Genomic DNA, 23,079 nt, shown 5'->3' on the forward strand with positions numbered 1-23,079 from the left:
TACAAGATACAAGATACATGATACATGATACTGAGTTTGAAACTGACTGTGAAGTTTATACAAAGGATCGTGGTATGCATTGGCAAGTCTTTATGTATGAATCAAAAATAGAAAGAGTAATTAATATAAACATCGCAAGTTCATTAATTGCGTTAAAGATATAACTAAGGTTCTGTTTTCCCTTGGTGTACACCTCTCGATGATCAGCCGCGTTCCTACATCTTTGTGATGAAACAGGGATGCACGTAATGAACACAAGGTTGCTTCCATCTCTTGAAGTACTTCTCGTTTTAGTTAACGCATTCTTCCAATCTTTTCTCGACAGGCTGAATGGCATCTTCACTTCTACTCTCACAGGTGAAGATGTCGTCTAGCATGCTTTAGCTAAACATATTTATTTCCTTAGCACAGATTAATTTACTTGCTTAATTCATACTAATTACCAAGGGATTAAGAAAACTTCATGGAGAAAACGATTCATGGGTGAATGGGAATAGACAGAAAGATGATAATGGAAATGATCAATACAATTAATACTACGATTAAGCATCTGATACATGGTATGAATGATAGAGATTAAGGAGATGAGTACAAGTGATGAAAAGAGATAGAAACAAATACATAAGAGTTTCAATGTCTTGACACAGATCTGGATGGTGGATTTGCTTGCCAACATATGGTATGGAGGAAGAGAAGAGTTTCCCGCTTAGGCTTGCTCGTCCGGTAGAAGTGACCTTGGTATAGAGCTTCAACGATAGGGATTGAAAGGATTCTTTGCCCGGAGACTCACCTCTCGGCCTTGTCTCTTAATTCTTCCCGGATCTACTCCCATCGGCACTCATACCAGTCTCTCTTGCAATATACAAGTATCAAAATATGCCCGTATCAAGTTTATTTTGCAATGGAATTGCAGAGGCTATTTATAGGCTCAACTTTGACTCTTTGCAGTGTGGACCCTACTCGTTAAGGCAGTTCCTGAAATGGTGGAGTGAATATTGCTTTTATTACGCAATCAATCCTGTCAGAAATGCATAATGGTTAGTTGTACACGCATCTAAATCCTCCGCAACTGCGTTGCTCTTTTGCATCTTTCGATCGTTTGCCCGTATACGGTGTTGTTTTTTATTATCGCATGCGGTGGAAGTTAAGCTCTGGATCGATTGTCGCATGCGCGGTCATTGCGTTGATCGTCTCTCTATTATTGATTGACGGGCGCAATGCGACGAAGATGCGTTATTCATTTTCTCTTTGAGCCATGAACACAAGCAGTGACTTGATTTCCTGCAAAATAGAATGGAAACATCCTTTTCTACAATCGCAATGGCGTTAGTGGGTGTATTTACGATAATTTATAATTCTTGCATTTCTTAGCCAATTTTCATACATTCGACGCAACTTTTCTTCCCTTTTAGCCGCAATATCTAAATAAGACAGTATAAATAACTTGTATTTCTACAAGTTATCACACCTTCAAATTTAGATATATGCTTGTCCTCAAGCATATCTTCTACTAAGGCAATAATGCTTATTTCCTATCCTAGATTTTGCGTCGATTGGTTGCTCCGAATGCTCCATCTAGGCAACATTACTTAACAATGCAATTTCTTTCTATCCTTGAAAATTAATAACAAGCCCTACTTTATTCTTCTATACAACAAATCTATGCTCAAAAATGCCTTTCTAGTTTTAAAAAGAATGTGTACCTCTTCTTGTGAAAACAACTTGATGCGTTCGGATGTAGTGGTCAAATTTTACGTCATTTATTTAGAGACTGTTGATCATGGTTACACCCTTCATTTTGGCTTGTTCCCATGGGTGTCATGCGAACATCCAACTACGGTTGTCTGCCAATCTCAATTTTAACTCTTGAATTTCAGAGGAGTTGTCTCTTGTATTCTTATTCTTTTTCGTTTTCTTATTTTTCTCTTTTCATATTGCGTCGTTCTTGGAAACCCACCTTCAGTTTGGCTTGTTCCCATAGGTTTCATCCGAACATCCAACTACGGTTGTGTGCCAATCTCAATTTTAACTTTTGAATTTCAGAGGAGTTGTCTCTTGTATTCTTATTCTTTTTCGTTTTCTCATTTTTCTCTTTTCATATCGCGTCGTTCTTGGAAACCCACCTTCGTTTTGGCTTGCTCCCACGGGTGTTATGCGAACATCCAACTACGTGCAAGTTCCTTTCACGACTAACTCTTATCAGGGAGGGATTGTTTTTGGTTTCCCATGCGCTGAAATTGGAGTTTTGTATGAATTTATTATTATTTTTTTTTTATGGAAATGAACACATTTTTCATAATGATCGCATAATCTTGATCTCATCTACTCAGACCTTCCCCACCTCAAAATTTAGAGATGCGCATGGTCCTCATTACGTTGTTTGGACAGAATAGACAAGCACTTAGACAAAGTTTCAAAAAGAAGGTTTGAGCAGATTTTGAAGGATAAAAGGTAAAGCATTGCTATATCTACGAATTAACTAAGTGTTAGTCAGAAAATACAAAGTATGGGAAATGTTTCTAAGTGTATGCATATTATACATCATGGCAGCGCAATGAATAACATACAGTAAAAGATATAGAATATCGCAAATAAAGACAAAGGATGATAACGAAGAGGCTATCGCATACTTGAAAGAATTGTTACTTAGTTGTATTAAAAATTAACTAAGTATACAAGGAATTACAATTAACGCAATACAAAAATTTTAGCAATTACAAAGAATCAATGAATTAGCTTCTATACATAAAGAAAAATTAGAAATTACCTTTTGTTTTGTATTCAGATGGGTGCAGGATTAAAAATTAACACCATGCTTCCATTAACGCAAATACATTCTTGCTGAGGACGAACAACAACGCATGTATCATCACAACACACCCCTTAACTCAACGCATTTCTGGAGGACGGGCGCACGGTATTTTACCAGCGCAACACTACCTCAACATAGTGCGTTTTTGCTAAGGACGGGCTAACAATACATACGAGTGCAACACACCCCTCCGCGCAATGCATTTTGGTATAATAGACGCAAAGTGTATTTGTTATCAAAAAGTGCACCCATCATCGCGTTGCATACCATATTTTTTTCTTTTTAATTCATCAATGCAAGTCACAAGGACCTTGCGGTATTCATTCTTTTTTTATTACACAATCATTCACCAAGTTTTAAGAATAATGCATTTAATACATAAAAGTAAGAAAATTAAAGAGAGCACAAAAATAAACGCAAGAGAATTGAATGAGGAATAATTTCATAAAGCAATAAAGAAAAATTGAATGAAGCAATAAATGACAAAGTTTATGAAGCAATAAAGACAGTAATTAAGAAAGCATATAGACATAGAACTGAGATATGTACCGGAAGATAATTCTCCATGATGAACGCAATCCACACCTCTACATACGGTCCAGCTTGCCTGCATAATGTCTTCACGAACATTGTTCTCCTCCTGGCCATAGGGTGCAAGATGGAACTCACTCCTACCCGCTTTCAGGGATAATAGAGAGGTTGTTCCCTTAAGTGCTCACTCTACTCGCTTTCAGGGATAGTAGAGGGGTTGTTCCCTTAAGTGCTCACTGAAGGTCTTGAACATGGGGTCCCACCCTCTCATTGGCCAGAGAGGGACTCAGCTTGATGATCGAATCACAAACCAATTGTTCATTAGCGGGTCAGTGAGACTTAAGAAACAAGAGGTAATCTCGGAGATAAAATAGCCATTTGACCCAACCGTTATTATGAACAACATGTGAAGGGTTAACTTACTAATCATGGTTATATTGAGTGAACACAATATATCTACAGTGAGAGGAGTGCAACTACGGGGTTTAGTGGAGTGACCCAATAGTTAACGAATGGGGGTTAATTCGATGTAAAGAGTTTAGCCAATTAATCTAGGATTGTTGGAGCCCATGATATATAGGTCCACCAGGTCCCGTTACTAGCTCACAAATGAATTAACCCTAGAGTAGCGTGATAAATTGATTTGAAACGTTCAAATTAGAATCAAGCAGAATTGGAGAATCGATTAATATTTAAATACAATTTAAATATTAAATTATGAATAGGGATTCATGGTAATGGATTTGGAGATGAATTAATTTAATATTTGATATAAAATTACTAAAATTAATATTTTTTATAATTTATTTATTAATTCTTTTAAAAAATTAATTATTGATTTAATTAATTTTGTAAATTAATTTTCAATTTTTGATTAATATGTTTATTTTGGGTTTGGAAATCAAAATAAAAAGAAGAAAATTGAAAATTGAAAATGTGCGTTTTTCCCTCTAAGAAAGCAAGTTTCGTAGTCACATTTGCACTTCTAAATCTACCTTAAATTGCAAGTAGGTGCTGGATCTCATGCAGCAAATGAGTTTGCATGATGATCGTGCAATATAAACTTGAAATCTAAGTGGAAATGGGCTTGTAGTCATTTGCAATTTTGCTAAGAAATAGTGATTAAAGAACTGTTCTTCAACCAGCAGATAAACCAGTCGTCCTCCTCATTTTTCCCCTAATTCAAGCTTATTTTGAGTCCTACAACTCAATCCAAGGAACTAAGATGATAGTAAGGAAGGCCTTGTTGTGGTTCACGAGAAGAAATCAAGGAGATTGTAGCTGAAGATCGTGAATCAAAGGTACTTCAAAGGTTAGTGTTGAAACTCTGGTTTTAGTTTATGAGCATGCTTAGTTTGAAGCTAAAATTAATGAATTAGAATGCTTAACAATCACGATTTACTTTTGCTGCTTGCTACTTGAATCCAACAATTGGTATCAAAGCATCATTTAAGCATTCAATTCGGTTTAACTTTGGCTTGGTGGGTGTTATTTCATAAGTTGTATGAAAATGATGAACTGATATGGTTTCTCTAAGTTTTGGCATTGTTTTCTCTTCGATTATGTTGTAATTCTTGTAATTGGTCTTTTTTAATGAGCCTTAATATATGTTTAAATGTCTATAATCCGTATGAAGTCATTAGAGTTACAATTAGGTTGTAATTGAAGAACGAAGTGAAGAAGGTCGAGTAGCAGGAACTGGAGTTTCAGCATCTACCCAATACTCGATGCTCGATGCTTCAAAACTCAATGCTCGATGCTCAAAAACTTGATGCACGATGCCTTTCTCGATGAGCAACTTGATGGTATTTTTTGAACTACTCGATCAAGATGCCATACTCGGTGGTACTCAATGCTCATACTCGATGGTATTTCGTGAAATATTCAATGAATGATGGTGATTGAAGGCATACTCGATGCTTGATGGCATACTCGATGCTTGATAGTACTCGATGGTTTTTGCCTGGTTGATAACGGGCAGAAATGCACGTTATTATAGCACAAAGAAATAAACAATGAAGGATTGCGATGATAAAAATATATAAAATTGCGTCCAAAAGCATTAAGTTTATAACATTGCGATCGCATGTGTTCATCGCATTAAAAATAGCTAACTTATGTATTTTGTGCAAAAAATGCGTTGGCGCAAGGCAGAATTGCGATCCAAAGAATTTAGCGTCCAAGCGCATTAAGAGATTGCGACCACAAGGCTATGCGATCATATGCGTTCGCAAAAATCTGCTCAAGAAGGTGGTCGCATAGAGCCGACGTATCAAGGTGAAAGCTTAATAAATCACGGTGGGACAGAAAGCTGATGATGGTTGAATCCGAATTTAGTTGACAAGCCATTAAGGACACACTGTAGCAAGTACACTCAACTTTTCAGTGAAAATTATTCAGCGCATCAAATAGAGAATTAATGACATCCCATCAATGCAATCATTCGAGAGAAAAAGTCTTCACCCTGAAGCTCTATAAATACCGAAGGCCACCTTCGTTAACGAAGTTTAGTTTCGCTATTCAGAATTGAGAGTTTGTCTTCACCATATACTTAGATTTTACGTACTTAGAAGGTGGAGGCGAGTGAAGGGAGAATACGCCGAGATATCGTCCTGGTTAACTCGTAATAGTGTCAGAAAGCGTCGAAAACAAAGAGAGGGCTGACTCTTGCGGAAGCAAGAACATTTTCTTGGGCAGAGTAGAGAAAATTCAGTGTAAAAGCCTTGGGAAGCAAGACATTGCTACCAGGCTCTCTATCTTTATTTCCCTTGTCATTTTGTATTCTGAACCTATAAAATGGAATTTGCATCTCTATATCTATTTACTTTCTTTACATTATGCATGAGTAACTAAACTGTCGAATGGGTTGAGAAGCACTTAGCTAGCATAACCTGAGATCTTCATTTTATGCGATCATCTTGTATTATATATGCGTCATTCGTCCTTTAGAGATGCTCGGGAGGGTGGTCTAAGGATAGAATCTAGGCTTGAAAAAGTCAGATTAGAATCTAGGCTCAGGAGAGTCAGATTAGAACCGCATAATCAAGAGATAGAAACTTAGGAATAAGTTCTGTTTGCTATTAACGCATCGCATATACCCTAGAGATAGGATATGATTGTATGCAGTCACCTTGTACCTGTGTGCATCATTCATCATCGCATAGGCAAGAAATAGAGATTTAGGAATAAGTCATAGACATCATCACATACATCACATGTGTCTTAAACTAGGAGCTATCGCATTTGCATTGGAAACGGAATTGTTGTCGTATGTGTGTAGCACAATCGCATAACTTGGGCAATCTCAGGAAGCACTAGCTAAAGACCTTCTCAACCCGTTCCTCTGCATATTTATTGTACTTTCGTTATTATTGACTCTTTTCACAATTTTGCTGCATAGACTTTATACGTTAAACAAACATACCAACCAATGCATTGTTTTATTTGTTATCGCAAAGTAATCGAAAATTACCATCGCATACTATTTCCATAGTCCCTGTGTTCGACCCTGGGCTTACCAGGAAACTTAGTAAGGTTTATAATTGGACCTTGCTAAGAAAACTTGCATGCACAACGCATATTCCACCATCGCATTCTAAACCATTATTTCATCGCATTAACCATGCATCAAGTTTTTGGCACCGTTGCCGGGGACTACAGCAATACATTGTGCTAACGGTAACTTTTTTATTTTCTTTGTAGACTCTCCATCTCTGTGCACTGCTTCTCCTTAGGTAAGGGAAGAAGCGGGCATCGTATGAGCGAAGGACAAAATCCTAACATGGTGGAGCAACCCGAAAATGGAGCACCAAATGCAAATAATATCATGGCCAACCCCATCCTATTGGCGAACGACCGCAATAGACCCATTCAGGACTATGCATTGCCCAACCTCTATGATTCTCACCAGGAATCATGAGGCCAACTCTTGACGGATCGAGATTCGAAATGAAACCGATGATACTGCAGATGATTCAAACTGCCAGACAATTTGGCAATAGGCATCGCGAGGATCCGCACGCCCACCTCCGGAGTTTCATTCAGATCTACAACACGTTTGTGTTCCCAAACATCTCTGCCGAGGAGGTTTGATTAACATTGTTCCCATTTTCGTTGTGTGATCAAGCACGGAAATGGGCTTATTCTCTCGAACTAGGGGAGATTACATCTTAGAAACGGGTAGTGGAGAAGTTCATGAAGAAGTATTTCCCTCTGACGGAAAATGCCAGAAGGAGGAAGCTGATTACCAATTTTGAACAGGATATTGACGAATCGCTTAGTGACGCCTGGGCGATGTTTAAGAGGCTGGTAAGAGATTGCCCGCATAACGGCTAACCAGATTATTTATAAATGAAAATTTTCTACCATGGATTGAACCTTGCATCGTAGATGGCTGCCAATGTGGCAGAAGTTGGAGGTCTGCTTGATAAGACATACAATGAGGCCAAGAACATACTTGATCGCATTTCCAAAAATCATAAAGATTGGAGAGAAAGAAATCAATGCTTGAGGATCAAAGACAATGATGCAAATAACGAGGCCATCACATCCCTACAGAACCAAATGACTGCGATGATGAATTTGATACAAGGGATCGCAATCAGTAGCCCAGGAACGCATATGGGCAAGTCAACGCAATCAACCAAACGAGCGCAAGTTGTGCTACTTGTGGTGAAGGCCATCAGATGGAGAAGTGTCTGAGGAACCCACAGTCAGTCTATTTTGTGAAGAATAATCTATTTTCCAACACGTACAACCCTGGGTAGAGAAACCATCCTAACTTCGCGTGGAAAAATCAACAACAAAATTGTCAACCCGTGGCGCAAAAGGAAGGGCCACCAAGATTTTTTCTTGCGAACAAACGGTCAAATGCAAAACCAAGCTAGTAGTTCGCAGGCACCGCAATCTTCATCTTTGGAGAGTTTACTAAAGCAATATATTGAAAAGAATGAAACAGTGCTTCAGAATCAAGCGACGTCCATCCGCAATCTTGAGATTTAGATAGGATAAATTGTAGGCGAACTCAAGAATAGACCGTAAGGGGCACTGCTGAGTTTAACAGAGCTCCCGTGCAACCCAGAGGGTACGAGAAGAGAACAATGCCAAGTTGTGACGTTGTGAAGCGGAAAGACTGTGGCGGAGGAGAAGAAGGAGCCTAGCCGGACTACTCCAATTGCGATGGAACTGGAGATTGCGTTGACTCAAGGAGAACCAGAAGAAAAGGAGGCGATGGAATCAGAGATTGAGTCCACTTTGGAGTCGAAAGAACAGGGAACCGTGAAAATATAGGTGCTACCATTCCCTCAAAGACTTAAAAAGAAGAAAAATGATGAAGGGTAGTACAAACGCTTCATGGATATGCTGAAACAGTTTCATATTAACATTCCGTTCACTGAAGCAATCGAACAGATGCCTAAGTACGCGAAGTTTCGGAAGGATATGGTGACGAAGAAAAGAAGCACTAGTAAGTTCGCAACGGTGGCATTGATGCAAAATTCAAAAATCCATAATTCCATCGAAAATGCGCGACCCTGGAATTTTCACCATACCCTGCTTTATTGGAGGGTTATACATCAGTCAAGCACTCTGCAATCTTGGGGCCAACATCAACTTGATGCCCCTTTCAATTTTCAAGCAGCTAAATGTATGGCAGCTAACGCCCATGACGGTGACTCTCCAATTACCTGATAGATCCCTTGTTCATCCAGAAAGGAAGGTGAAGGATGTTCTAGTTACGATTGAAAAATTTATATTACCGGCAGACTTCATCATCCTGGACTATGAAGCGGACAAGGTAGTATCCATCATCCTGGGATGACCATTTTTATCCACTGGTCGCGCTCAGATTGGTGTGTACAAGGGAGAGATCACATTGAGCGTGAATGGACAGAAGCTCAGGTTTGATATTATCCGAGCCATGAAAGATTATGAAGAAGAAGACCTCAATGAATCTGACGATGAACCAAGTTTGAATGAAAAAGAAAAGTCTGAAGATGAAAATGAAGATGAGGATGCGACCGCATCCATAGTAGCCTGCAATGCGATCACAGAAAAAATAACCAAAGAAGATGAGATGATCGCATCCAAAGAAAACAAGCTGACAACGAGTGAACAAAGAAAAGCAACAAAAGCATCCTTGGAACAACCACCAACAATAGAGCTGAAGACCCTTCCAAACCACCTAAAGTATGCTTTTCTAGGGCAAAATGAAACACTACCTGTAATATTTCCTCTGCACTTAATGAAGCTCGAGAAAATGCGCTGCTGAGCATCCTGAGAAAGTATGTAAAAGCAATTGGCTGGACGCTAGCAGACATTAGAGGAATTCGCCCCACATATTGCATGCATAGAATTTATCTCGAGGACAATAAAAAAGGATTGATCGAACATCAATGCAGACTCAACCCTGCGATGAAGGAGGTTGTGAAGAAGGAAATAATTAAATAGTTGGACGCAAGGATTATCTATCAAATCGTGCAAATAATGAACTGATACCAATGAGGACCGTCATTGGCTGGCAGATTTGCATGGACTAGTGCAAACTAAATGTGTTGACAAAGAAGGATCATTTCCCTTTGCCTTTTATCGACCAGATGCTAGACCGCCTGGCTGGAAATGATTTCTACTGCTTCTTAGATGGATATGCCAGCTATAACCAAATCATGATTGCTCCCGAAGATCAAGAGAAAACCATATTCACCTGCCCTTATGGAACATTTACATTTCGACGCATGTTGTTTGGCCTATGCAATATGCCAAGCACTTTCTAGAGGTGTATGATGGCCATCTTTTAAGAGTATCTTGATGATTCTGTAGAAATTTTCATGGACAACTTCTCGGTGTATGGGCAAACATATGAAGTCTATCTCAACAATCTAGAGAAGACACTGAAAAGATGTGAAGAGACGATCCTAGTACTAAATTGGGAGAAATGCCACTTCATGGTGAAGGAAGGTATTGTGCTTGGCCACAAAGTCTCCAAGGATGGGCTGGGGGTGGACAAGGCAAAGATTGAATTGATTGAAAAGCTTCCACCTCCAGCGAATGTGAAAGCTGTCAGGAGCTTCTTAGGACATGCTGGCTTTTATAGACATTTTGTGAAAGACTTTTCAAAGATCGCATGATGTTTGAATGAAATTTGAAATGAAATTGCGACGGGCGAAACGTAACGTAATGCAATGTAATGCCATCACAAGGATTGGAATGGATGGATGATGATGAGTGATGTATGGATGATGTGTATGCGGTGATGAATCACGCTTCTCGATAATAAATATGATACTACGTTATAAAATAATGTATGCGTGATGGAACACGAGACATACACAGCGGAATAAGGATCTAATTACACTTTAATTGTTTCTAATTAAAAGGAAATTAGCATGCAACCCTACTTAATTAATTAGGGTTTTTTTTAAGAAATTACCTTTAAAGCTCCCAAAACGTTTTCATCTCCACTCAAACAAGAACAGACCACCACTAGAGCTGACCTACTATCTTCTGGACTCAGAACCGGGTTGTGGGACCCGATGGATGAAGAAAACCGAGAGAGAGAAAGAGATGGAATTAGAAGATAGATTTTGGGTTGGGTTTGGGTTTTTATTTTTCAGCCCAATTTTGAAAACTAAATTGGCAAAATATCAAAAAGTTTTTTCATTTAAATTGAAAGCCCAATTTATAGAAAAAAAACAATGCAACAATTGCATGAAATAAAACCATAAAAACCCAACACCTAGAATCCACTATCTAAGTGGGCTTAATGTCTCCACTATAAGCCAACACCTAGCCCACTATCTTGTTTGTGGAATTATCCAACAAAAGTTTGAATTTTCCCACTAACTTTAGTCAAAGGGCAAAATAGTCATTTTGTCAAAGTCAAACTTTGACCGAAAAGTCAACATTTTGAATTTTTATGATTTTTCTCGTGTTGACTATTTTGACCTCTCGAGCATGAATCCACATTCATTTTCTCAAAATTCAAATCACATTTGAATATAAGGTCGGTCAAAGTTTGACTTTTCAAAGTCAAAAGTCAACTCTTTGACTTTTTACATCTTTGACCATTTCCATTATTTCTGAGCTTCTGAATATGAACGTATTCATATTCTTGATATTTAAATCACATTTAAATATAAAAGCTGTATCTCTAAACTGAAAAATCAACCACTATATCATATATACTTGTCGGTTTCTCTCTCTTCACCTAATTCAAACAATTCGAATTATTCAATCATAATGTTTTAAGTTTATTCCATATGAGCTAGTAGGGGAACCTAATGGACCTATAGATCATGGGCTTCAACGATTCGAGATTAGCTGGCTAAACTCTTTAGACGGAGCTAATCAATATTCGTTAACTTACTGGTCATTCCATTATAGTCCCGTAGTTGCACTCCCCTCACTAAAGATATATTTGTGTCCATATGATATAACCATGATTAGTAAGCTAATTCTTCACAAGTTGTTCGTAATCTCAGCAGGGTCATAAAAACCGTTTTACCCCCAAAACTACATCTTGTTCCTTAAGTTCCACTGATCCTCTAATGAACAATTGGTTTAAGGTCCAACCTATAAACCGAACCCCTCTCGGGCTAAGGAGAGGGTGGGGCCCCTTATTCAAGACTTGGATTCAGTACTAAAAGGAACAACCTATCTACTATCCCTATAACGGGTAGGAGTGAATTTCGTCTTGCACCCTATGTTCCCATCTATCCACTTCATCTTACCCCTTAAATGGGAGGCTTATTGGGCCAGCGATAATGAGCTGCCCTCACCTATGCAGATCTAAGGATAATTCTGAGTGAATAGGAGTTCATAGTTAGCTCAGGATTAAGATTAAGTTACCTAGGCCATCAATTAACAAAATAGTCAGTTTTATACATTAAACGACATTTAGAACGTAAAAAGTCTATTTCATGGTTTAGTCTTATGTAAAATCTTTACATAGGATGGCCCCACTTTCATGTCTCCACATGAACGATTTAGGATCATATTGTTTGTACTAACTATAAAATGGGTCGCATCCATATTGTCTCCAGAATAAGGCGCCCAACCTCATTCATATACTATAGACCATTTTGGCTATATATTTGAACTTGATCCACATTAAACTTCAAACTACATTAAATAGCCTCAGGACCTTAGTTTATTGGATTCAAGATTACAATTTCGATAACAATTTTATCGAAAAATAAAATAGAATATGTTTATTAATTTATAAACTACAAGTTTTAGGACATAAAGTCCAACAAAATTTATTTTGCCAATTTAGTTTCCAAAATTGGGCTGAAAAATAAAAACCCAAACCCAACCCAAAATCTATCTTCTAATTCCATCTCTTTCTCTCTCTCAGTTTTCTTCATCCATCGAGTCCCACAACCAGGTTCCGAATCCAGAAGATAGTAGGTCAGCTCTAGTGGTGGTTCGTTCGTGTTCGAGTGGAGATGAAAACGTTTCGGGAGCTTCAAAGGTAATTTCTTCAAACTGAAACCCTAATTAATTAAGTAGGGTTGCATGCTAATTTCCTTTTAATTAGAAGCAATTAGAGTGTAATTAGATCCTTATTCCGCTGTGTATATCTCGTGTTCCATCTTGTGGTATCAGAGCATGCTTTAATTATGCTCAATTGCTTTTGGTGGGTGTTTTTTTTTCTTTCTACTCAAATGTTGAATGAAATGTGCACTAAAGTGGATTTATTATGATTTTGGCATTGTTTTTCTTTAAATTTCTTGTGGAAATTTGTAATTGCTCACATGTTTATGAGCATTAATGTGTGGAAAAGGGTATCTAAATTTTTTGAGTCATTAGAGTTGAAATTAGGTTGTAATTACTCGATTCCGGGAGAGAGAACAACATCAAAATTGGATGGATTTTGCTCACAGACCCGAGAGAGTGTTCCCAGACCCGACCCGAGCAGCGATCCGACCCGGTTCGAGAAGCCCCACATGCACCAGCTGTCAACAAAGAATCTGACCCGTTCTGTGCTCTGACCCAATTTGCCGCTCGTGATCCATGCACCCGGGATTTCTGACGACCCGCCCCACCTGTGCTTCCGTTGACTGCACCAGTGCACGTTGACCAGTCGGGATGGTCTGGACCAGTTCGTTTGACCTGGTTGAGCCAGTTTGACCCGTTCAACTTGGTTTTTGTGTTTTTGGGCTAGTTCGAGTGGTTTCTGAGCAGTTCTAAATGTTCAAAGTGTTTGAAGTCGGTTCCGGGAAGCTGGTTCCTGATTTATGTAATAAATTAGTTATTTTTTTGTCTTTAATGCCAAAATCGGTCCACTTTAGTGTTGTTTACCTATTATGCATGTGATGTATGATGTTGTTTGATTATGTGTGCATATAGTATGCCATATAGTTTTAAAACCCCACCATAGGAAAAGTATGTGACATGCATTTGTTATATGTTATAAGTGTTATAAAATATATACTATGCATGCTTAGTTTTAATATAAGTGTTATCTTAAAGAATCTTTGTATGAAGGAAGGATGTTATAGATGAATGCTCTAGGGAAAATTGTTATAATTTATTTTATAATTTTTATAAAATAACCTAGACTTCTAAAATCTATAACAAAGATAAGATGCATGCTTATTTAGGCTTAACCATCGAGCAATCCCTTTTTTCATAGAAAATAGGTCGATATCTTGTAATACCGAAGTTACAAGAAAACTCACCAGGCAAGATCTTGGCAAAAAGTTAGACAAGATGACTAAGGTTGAAGGTTTTTAAGTTGACGATTCACGGAACACCTACTACCTAGAGATCAAGCTGGCGTCTGAGTTAGGTTAAACCGGTTTTATGAGCATGCGTGAGCGGTGTGAGGAAATAAAATTTGTTTATCACCTAGACATCGTAGGTTAAAATCCAGTATAAAAGTTATACTCAGATGAATCACCTAGACTTAGGATATGTTTAAGTTAGCCGAAATGTATCGCTAAGTATTTTATACGATAACCATCTAGAACACTTCAGCTGGAGAGAAGTAATGTACTTTTAGCTCTAGCATCCTTAAGAGTTCACACTGTGAGATTCATGCTTGGCTTTAGGCCGCCCTAGAAGCCAAGCACACACGCCATGCGCCAAGCAGGCAGCCATGCATCGAGAATAAGTGCACAGGCCGTGTGTCAAGCGCGCAGCCCATGCGTCGATGGTGTATGCCAAGCGCCTTGCCTATACGTCGAACGGGCAAGCGGGAAAGCCATCCTATGCGTCGAAGCACTGCTGAGTCTACCGAGTAGCCATGCGTCGATGCACTATGCGAAGCGCACAAGCGCCTTGGCAGAACACCCGTGAGTCGATGGCCAGCGCCATGCATCCATGCTTAGTAGGCCGAGCAAGCACACCTAGCAAGCCATGCGTCGAGGGTGAGCGACCACCCTATGCGTTGGTAATGGCCAACTCATGCGTTGGCTAAGTGGGACTTTGATGAAGCAAAGGTGAGTTTCTATGTGTTAAGGATAAAGGGAAGGTTAATTGATGGAAAACTTGAAGGGAGGATGCCAATGGTATACAAGCACAAGTCTTAAACAATTTAAGTAAAGAAATATGTGAAGTATTTAAGTAATTTAGGTGGCAAAAGGAGGATCACACAAAATTCTAGTAGGAGGTGGACAAAGGAGATTTCATGCAATTAAAGTCTTATCACCTCACGTAGGAGGTGGATGAAGGAAATTTCATGCAAAAAAGAAGATTTTAGCTGGCAAGCTGAAATGAGAACAACTCAAGGCTAGGCTGGTAGGCTGAGTGTTGGCATCTCCAAAGTGAGACAAATAGGAGTTAAGTTGTCACCATGGGGTGAGTTTGAAATGGCTATAAATAGAGGGGTTGGACAAGAGGAATTTATTCATACCATCACCTAAATTGTGTGTTGAGAGCATATTTAGAGAGTTACATTTGAGCTATTAGGCTGCCAAGTTGATTGGAGATCAAAAGAAACAAAGGTTGCGTTGGCGAGGCATTAAGTCAGCCGGACGAACAGCCAGCCTACACCCTGTGCGCACGTAGCGCTGCGTCCATTCGTCCGCGCGCGCCTTGCCCAACACATCCCGCACGTCAGCTCAGTGCAGCTGCCTCCCCCGTATGATGCATCACACCCAGCGTAACGGACGCCCAACGCAACACATGCCAAAACGCGCCAGTCCCCTGTGCAGTACAACACGCCCACCCTACCTACTGCCTAACGCCCAGCTGCCTACCACGGTCCAAATAACCTCTAAGGAGGCTAATTTTGGGATTTAGGCTAAATTTGAGTAGGGTAAGTTGGTATTTTCATTATATAATGGTATTTTGGCTAGTTTGACATTATTTATTGATATAACAAGTATTAATTGAGGAATTTCCATTCATATGGAGGAATTCTCAGGAAGGTATTCTCAAGGTGATTTTAGTGGGAAAACTTGCTTACGGTGAGTGTCTACTTAGTTTTATGCGTTAATATATGGATAAATGCATATGTAAGTACAAAATTCATGCTTATGATGTTATTTTGTTGCCATGATATTGTTTGTGAAATTTCTATGGAAACCGAAATTATACCCAGACTACATAAGTTAGCATGCTTAAAGGTGCTTGGTGGAAAAATATAGTCGGCCTCGGTCGGCAGGAAATAATAGTCGGTGACGACCGACGGAAAATATAGTCATACCTAAGCATGACTAGCGGGAAAAGAATTGTCGATGTGCACATTGGCAGGAAAAGAAGGTTATAGGAAAGTTTCCATAAAAAGTTGTTATGATTAATAATGTATCCATGATATGAGCATGCCACGTATAGCATGGAACTGGAGGACGATGATTGAATGAATATACACATGATCATGCATAAATTATACTGAAATTGTGATTATGTGATTGATTTCCCAAAAATATGTTTTGCAAAGTGATTATTATATTAAAAGCACCACTCACTGTGCTTAGTAGCTCACACTCTTCAAAATGTTTTCTTATATCCCCCCCCCTCCCCAGGTAGCATCAAGAATGAGTCTACTAACCACCAATACACCGGGATTTGGTAAATTCTCAGGGCACGACTCAGATCATGTAATAAAGAATATAGGAAATTGAACTATGTGTATGAAAGTTAGATAGAGGGTTGTAAACATGTTGAAGTCTTTAATAGATAAGGGGGAAAATGTTGAATTTAAATGTTGTCTTGGAATACTACTAGTGTACCCTCACGCTTCTTTCCAGGTCTTGAGGGCTAAGGCTAGGGAGGGGGTGCAACAAGCAATGCAGTTCCAAATGAAAGATTTAGGAAATGTGCAGTATGTTCTCGGGATTCAGATTATTCGAAACCACAAGAACATAACACTAGCCATGTCTCCAGCAACTTATATAGACAAAATGTTGTCTAGGTATAAGATGCAGAATTTCAAAAGAGGTCTGTTACCTTACAGATATGGAATTAATTTGTCAAAGGATCAATGTCTTAAGATACCTCAACAGGTTAAGGATATGAGATGCATTCCCTATGCTTTCGCAGTAGGGAGCCTGATGTATACAATGTTATGTACTAGACTTGATATATACTATGCAGTAGGGATCGTCAGTAGGTATCAGTCCAATCCTTGATATGAACATTGGATTGCCATTAAGAATATCCTCAAGTATCTTAGGAGAACGAGGAACTACATGTTCGTGTATGGTACTAAGGATTCGATCCTTAGTGGATACACTGACTCTGATTTTTAAACTGATAAAGATGTAAGAAAATCTACACTGGGATCAATGTTCATTCTAAATGAAGGCGTAGTAGTGTGGAGAAGTGTGAAGCAAAACTGTATTGTGGACTCCACAATGGAAGCTGAATATGTAGCTGCATGTGAAGCAGCAAGGGAAGCAGTATGGTTGGGATCAATGTTCATTCTAAATGAAGGCGTAGTAGTGTGGAGAAGTGTGAAGCAAAACTGTATTGTGGACTCCACAAGGGAAGCTGAATATGTAGCTACATGTGAATATGTAGCTGCATGTGATCCTTACTGGATACACTGACTCTGAAGCTGCATGTGGACTCTATATTGTGATAATAGTGGTGCAGTAGCAAATTCAAGAGAACCAAGAAGCCACAAGCGCGACAAGCATATTGAGTGCAAATACCATCTGATCTTTGAAATTGTACATCGTAGAGACGTTATAGTAACCCAGATATCTTCTGAGCAAAACATTGCTGATCCTTTTACAAAGGCCCTCACGGGTAAAGTGTTTGAAGGTCACCTACAGAGTTTAGGTCTATGATGTTTGTAAACTAGGAAAAGTGGGAGAACTTTTGGGTATATGCCCTAGTTTATTGTATTCATATGTTTATTGTACTCATATGTTTCTCACTTAAATTCAACATTGTGATACTTCACTAGGAGTTTTAGTCCAAGTGGGAGTTTATTGGATTTTATGTCCTAAAACTCGTAGTTTATAAATTAATAAACATATTTTGTTTTGTTTTTCGATAACATTGTTATTGAAATTGTAATCTTGAATCCAATAAACTAAGGTCCTGAGGCTATTTAATGTAGTTTGAACTTTATGTAGTGACATAGCTGTGGATTAAGTTCAAATATATAGCCAAAATGATCTATAGTATATGAATGAGATTGGGCGCCTTATTCTGGGGACACTATGGATGCGGCCCATTTTGTAGTTAGTACAAACGATGTGATCCTAAATTGTTCATATGGAGACATGAAAGTGGGGGCATCCTATGTAAAGAGTTTACATAAGACCGAACCATGAAATAGTCACTTTTTACGTTCTAAATGCCGTTTAATGTATAAAACTGACTATTTCGTTAATTGATGACCTAGATAACTTAATCTTAATCCTGAATGAACTATGAACTCCTGTTCACTCGGAATTATCCTTAGATCTGCATAGGTGATGGCAGCTCATTATCGCTGGCCCAATAAGCCTCTCATTTCAAGGGTAAGATCAGGTGGATAGCTGGGAACATAGGGTGCAAGACAGAATTCACTCATACCCGTTATAGGTATAGTAGATAGGTTGTTCTCTTTAGTACTGAATCCAGGTCTTGAACAAGGGGCCACACCCTCTCCTTGGCCCGAGAGGGGTTCGGTTTATAGGTTGGACCTTAAACCAAATGTTCATTAGAGGATCAGTGGAACTTAAGGGGCAAGATGTAGTCTTGGGGGTAAAGCGATTTTTATGACCCAGCCGAGATTATGGACAACCTGTGAAGGATTAGCTTACTAGTCATGGTTATATCATATGGACACAAATATATCTATAGTGGGGGGAGTGCAACTACGGGATTATAGTGGAATGACTTGTGAGTTAACGAATGTTGATTAGCTTCGTCTAAAGAGTTTAGCCAGCTAATCTCGGATTGTTGGAGCCCATGATCTATAGGTCCATTAGGTTCCCCTACTAGCTCATATGGAATAAACTTAGAATAGTATGATAGAATAATTCGAATTGTTCGAATTAGGTGAAGAGAGAGAAACCGATAAGTATATGTGATATAGTGGTTGGTTTTTCAATTTAGAGATACAGCTTTAATATTTAAATATGATTTAAATATCAAGAATATGAATACATTCATATTCGGAAGCTTGAAAATAATGGAAATGGTTAAAGATGTAAAAAGTCAAAGAGTTGACTTTTGATTTTGAAAAGTCAAACTTTGACCGACCTTATATTCAAATGTGATTTGAATTTTGAGAAAATGAATGCGGATTCATGCTCGGGAGGTCAAAATTAGTCAACATGGGAAAAATCATAAAAAGTCAAAATGTTTACTTTTTGGTTAAAGTTTGACTTTGACAAATTGACTATTTTGCCCTTTGACTAAAGTTAGTAGAAAAATCCAAACTTTTGGTGGATAATTCCACTAACAAAATAGTGGGCTACGTGTTAGCTTATAGTGGAGACATTAAGCCCACTTAGATAGTGAATTCTAGGTGTTTGGTTTTTATGGATTTGTTTCATGCAATTGTTGCATGGTTCTTTTCTATAAATTGGGCTTTCAGTTTGGATGAAAAAAACTTTTTAACATTTTGCGAATTTAGTTTTCAAATTTGAGCTGAAAAATAAAAAACCAAACCTAACCCAAAATCTATCTTATAATTCCATCTCTTTCTCTATCTCGATTTTCTTCATCCATCGGGTCCCACAACCCGGTTTTGAGTCCAAAGGATAGTAGGTCAGCTCTAGTGGTGGTCTGTTCATGTTCGGGTGCAGATGAAAACATTTTGGGAGCTTCAAAGAGTGTAATTAGATCATAATTAATTAAGTAGGGTTGCATGCTAATTTCCTTTTAATTAGAAGCAATTAGAGTGTAATTAGATTCTTATTCCGCTTTGGATGTCTCTTGTTCCATCAATGCGATGTTGATGATATGCATTCGTAGTATTCGTTCATGTAGTACGCGTGTGTCATAAGTTTTCTTGCTCTAGAACCAAGTATAATTCCACTGCAAGATTCTCAGAGTGATCTGAGGTCAAACACGGGGATTGCGATGACCAATGCGATACTTATGTGACATATGCAATCGAAAATAAAATAATAATGAATTGTATTGGAAAAGTAAAATGTGGTGAAAAGTAAATAAATAAACAAATAAATAAACAAATCAATGACTGTCTGCGAAGATGTGCAAGTATCTGATGGAATGGGATGGCAAGTCTTATGAAATGTGTCAGAAAGAGTGGGTTAGGGGAAAAGACAACGCAAGTTCGTCAATCTTGTTGAGGACGCAACTAAGGTTCCTCTTTCCCTTGGCTTACACTTCTCAGTGATCAGCCGCGTTCCCACATCTCTATGGTGAATCAGGGATGAACGTTGTGAATGCAAGGTTGTTTCCATCTCTGGAAATACTTCTTGCTTTAGTTAACTCATTATTCCAACCTTCTTTTGAGAGGTGGACTAACATCTTCACTTCTGCTCTCATAGGTGAAGATGTTGTTGAGCATGCGTTAGCTAAACTTAGCTGATTTCTTCAACAAGGATTAACTTACTCGCTTAATCCTTCCCTTTTACCCTGGGGGATTAGTTACACATAGTGAAAGAAATTGAAGATGGATGTATGGTGGAAAACAGAGAGATGAAGATGAATATGACAATGATATTAAAAGCTAAAGATAAGCGTTTTTTACAAATCAATGAATGGAAGATTAGAAATGAACAATAGTTGATGAATAGAAAGTGAGAACAAATAAGGAAAGCATGTCAAGGTCTTGATACGAATCCCAATTGGAGACAACTTGTGGCACACCCCGTCCCAGACTACTCTCTGAGCCTAGGAAAGGATATGACTACAGAAGTTATCAACCACTTTGTTGACACTTACTGCCTAATAACTCTTGCAGAAATAACTCTGATACCAATGTACAAATTCATATACAGCGGATGCCTCTCAGGCCAATTTTATTAAGTTTAAAAATACAACATATTTAGAGTGATTACATTACTAGTTTCACAAGTCCCAATGCACAAAACCTTAGTCCCTATATAAACAACTGTAACATGTGTACAATATTTACAGTAACCACCCAATCGATGGGTTACAATAGCTTTGTCTTTTAGTGGCAGAACAGATGTAGAGCTATCTCCTGAGGATTTGACTGCTACCTGGGGGAAAGGAAAACATTTGAAAATGGGGTGAGCTTGCTAGCCCATTGAGTGACTTAAGAAAGAAAACTGATTCTCATGCAAAAATCTCAATAAGGAGATTAAACTGAAATATAAACTTCTACAGTAACCTTGCACAGTATAAATATTTTCCAAGCATGAAGAATATAAAGCTGTTTTTATCAGAAAACATTAACACTGTTCCTCAGTTGAGAATAACCCTGCTGTGGTTAAATTCCAACGTCAACTACTAGTCAAGAGAGAACCCATTTGCTCCATCTCTAACTGCTAGTTAAGAGAGAACCCTTTTGCTCAATCTCTGACTTTAACTACCTACGTGTCGGGGGCCATACTAAGTACAATCATACCTTAGGTACTTCTGCTCAGATACCTTCTCTAAACTTGTCCTTCAGTATCGAGTTGCTCGGATACCTTCTCAAAGGTCCTTCGGTATCGAATTGGTTGGATACCTTCTCAAATGTCCCTCGGTATCACGTTCCAAGTAAAACTAGTCATAAAATGACTCTCTCTTTAAAACATGTAAAGCATTCCGCATAGAAAACATGTCTTCAAAGATACTAATGCATGCTTGGTGTATTTAAACACATATAAATAGTTTTTCAATAAACTTTCATACATCCATGCGTTTGAAACATAACTCATGGTTTCTTGGAAATTACTTTGTAAAACTAGCTGGCATGAGAATAATCTTTCTTTAAAAGATGGTTTCTTTAAAACATTGTAAATATTTAGTCAAATATTTTAGTCACTCACCTTGATCGTTTAGGAACTTTTCCCTCTAAAAGTTCCTTGATTACCTTGGGCTTTCTTTTGAACCCTAAGATCCAGATTCAATTTAAAAATCAGATTACTCATAGTTCTAAGACTTATCTTCAGATACTTCCTTCTATATACATGCTCTAAAATATCTCAGGAAGCTTACTCTAAAATCTTAGCTCAGAACTTCTTGTGATTTTGCCGGAATTATCAAATCCTCAAGACTGGCCCAAGCTTACCCAATAGCTTGACCCTTCTGTCTTTTCCTCACTTTCCAGCCTGATTCCTTGTAACTTCTTCTCCGGCAGCCCTACCCTGAAACCTAGACTCGTGTAGCTTTCAGGTGGCTTTGGAATCACTCCAAGCGCACGAGTATGCTGGGAGAACTCCTCGTCCCAAATTGATGCTATTTCCAAACTTCAATGTCCAACTGCATCTCCTCTTGAAGCTTTATGACCGACGCATAGATTTGCTATCAACGCATGCGTTCTCTCATCAACGCAAGGTTTACTCACAATCAGCTTTCACACCCTTCTTAATGTCCTTTGAATTATGATCTGAAGAGAAGTCCTTGGCCCTATTTATAGGCATCCAAAATCACTCTAAGGTCGACACCTCCTACTTGGCCGCATGTCCAAGTGTCTTTTCTCCACACTATCAACATAACCTTCAAGTCACCATAATTTAAGGTGTCTTCCTCTTCCTTAGCCAACATAAAATGCTTAAATTTGCATGTCTTCTTATGCAACCACCTCATTTTCTTAAGGCTTAAGATTTCTTCCCAACAAGCCACATGTCCGGATGACGAACTTGCATGCGTCTATCCAATCTTATATGCGGTCATCTAACCATAAATACGCCCATCCAATTGCTGCAACATTCCTATGTCCGGACACCACCAATCGGTGCATGCGTCCATTCAATCTTACCATGGGCATCTAATTGATGCAACTTGCTCATATATGCTAGATGCTCGCAAGGCTCATCTTTGGCCGCATATCCTTCTCTTTTGCATGACCAACACTCTTTCAATGCATACTATTAGCCTTGTCCTATGCGTCTATATACCCTTGGATGTCCAACGCACAGCACATCACCAACGCATAGTATTAGCCTTGTGTACCACAAGCCTCAGCAACACAAGACGTTTTTCCATGCATCCACCATGGCTTGTCTCATCGCCATATAGCTTATTGCATATCGTTGCAGCATAGCACCATTGCATAGCGTTGCCGCCTAACATCACCGTATAGCATTGCTACATAACACCATCATGTAGCATTGCCGCATACCACCATCGTGTAGCATTGCTGCACACCATCGGGTAGCATTGCCGCATACCACTATCTCGTAGCATTTCTCCTTTTACTACCCGAT

Source organism: Benincasa hispida, chromosome 3 (assembly GCF_027475165.1).
Source record: "Benincasa hispida cultivar pf3 chromosome 3, pf3_genome.v1.1, whole genome shotgun sequence".
In the NCBI taxonomy this organism is placed as follows: domain Eukaryota; kingdom Viridiplantae; phylum Streptophyta; class Magnoliopsida; order Cucurbitales; family Cucurbitaceae; genus Benincasa; species Benincasa hispida.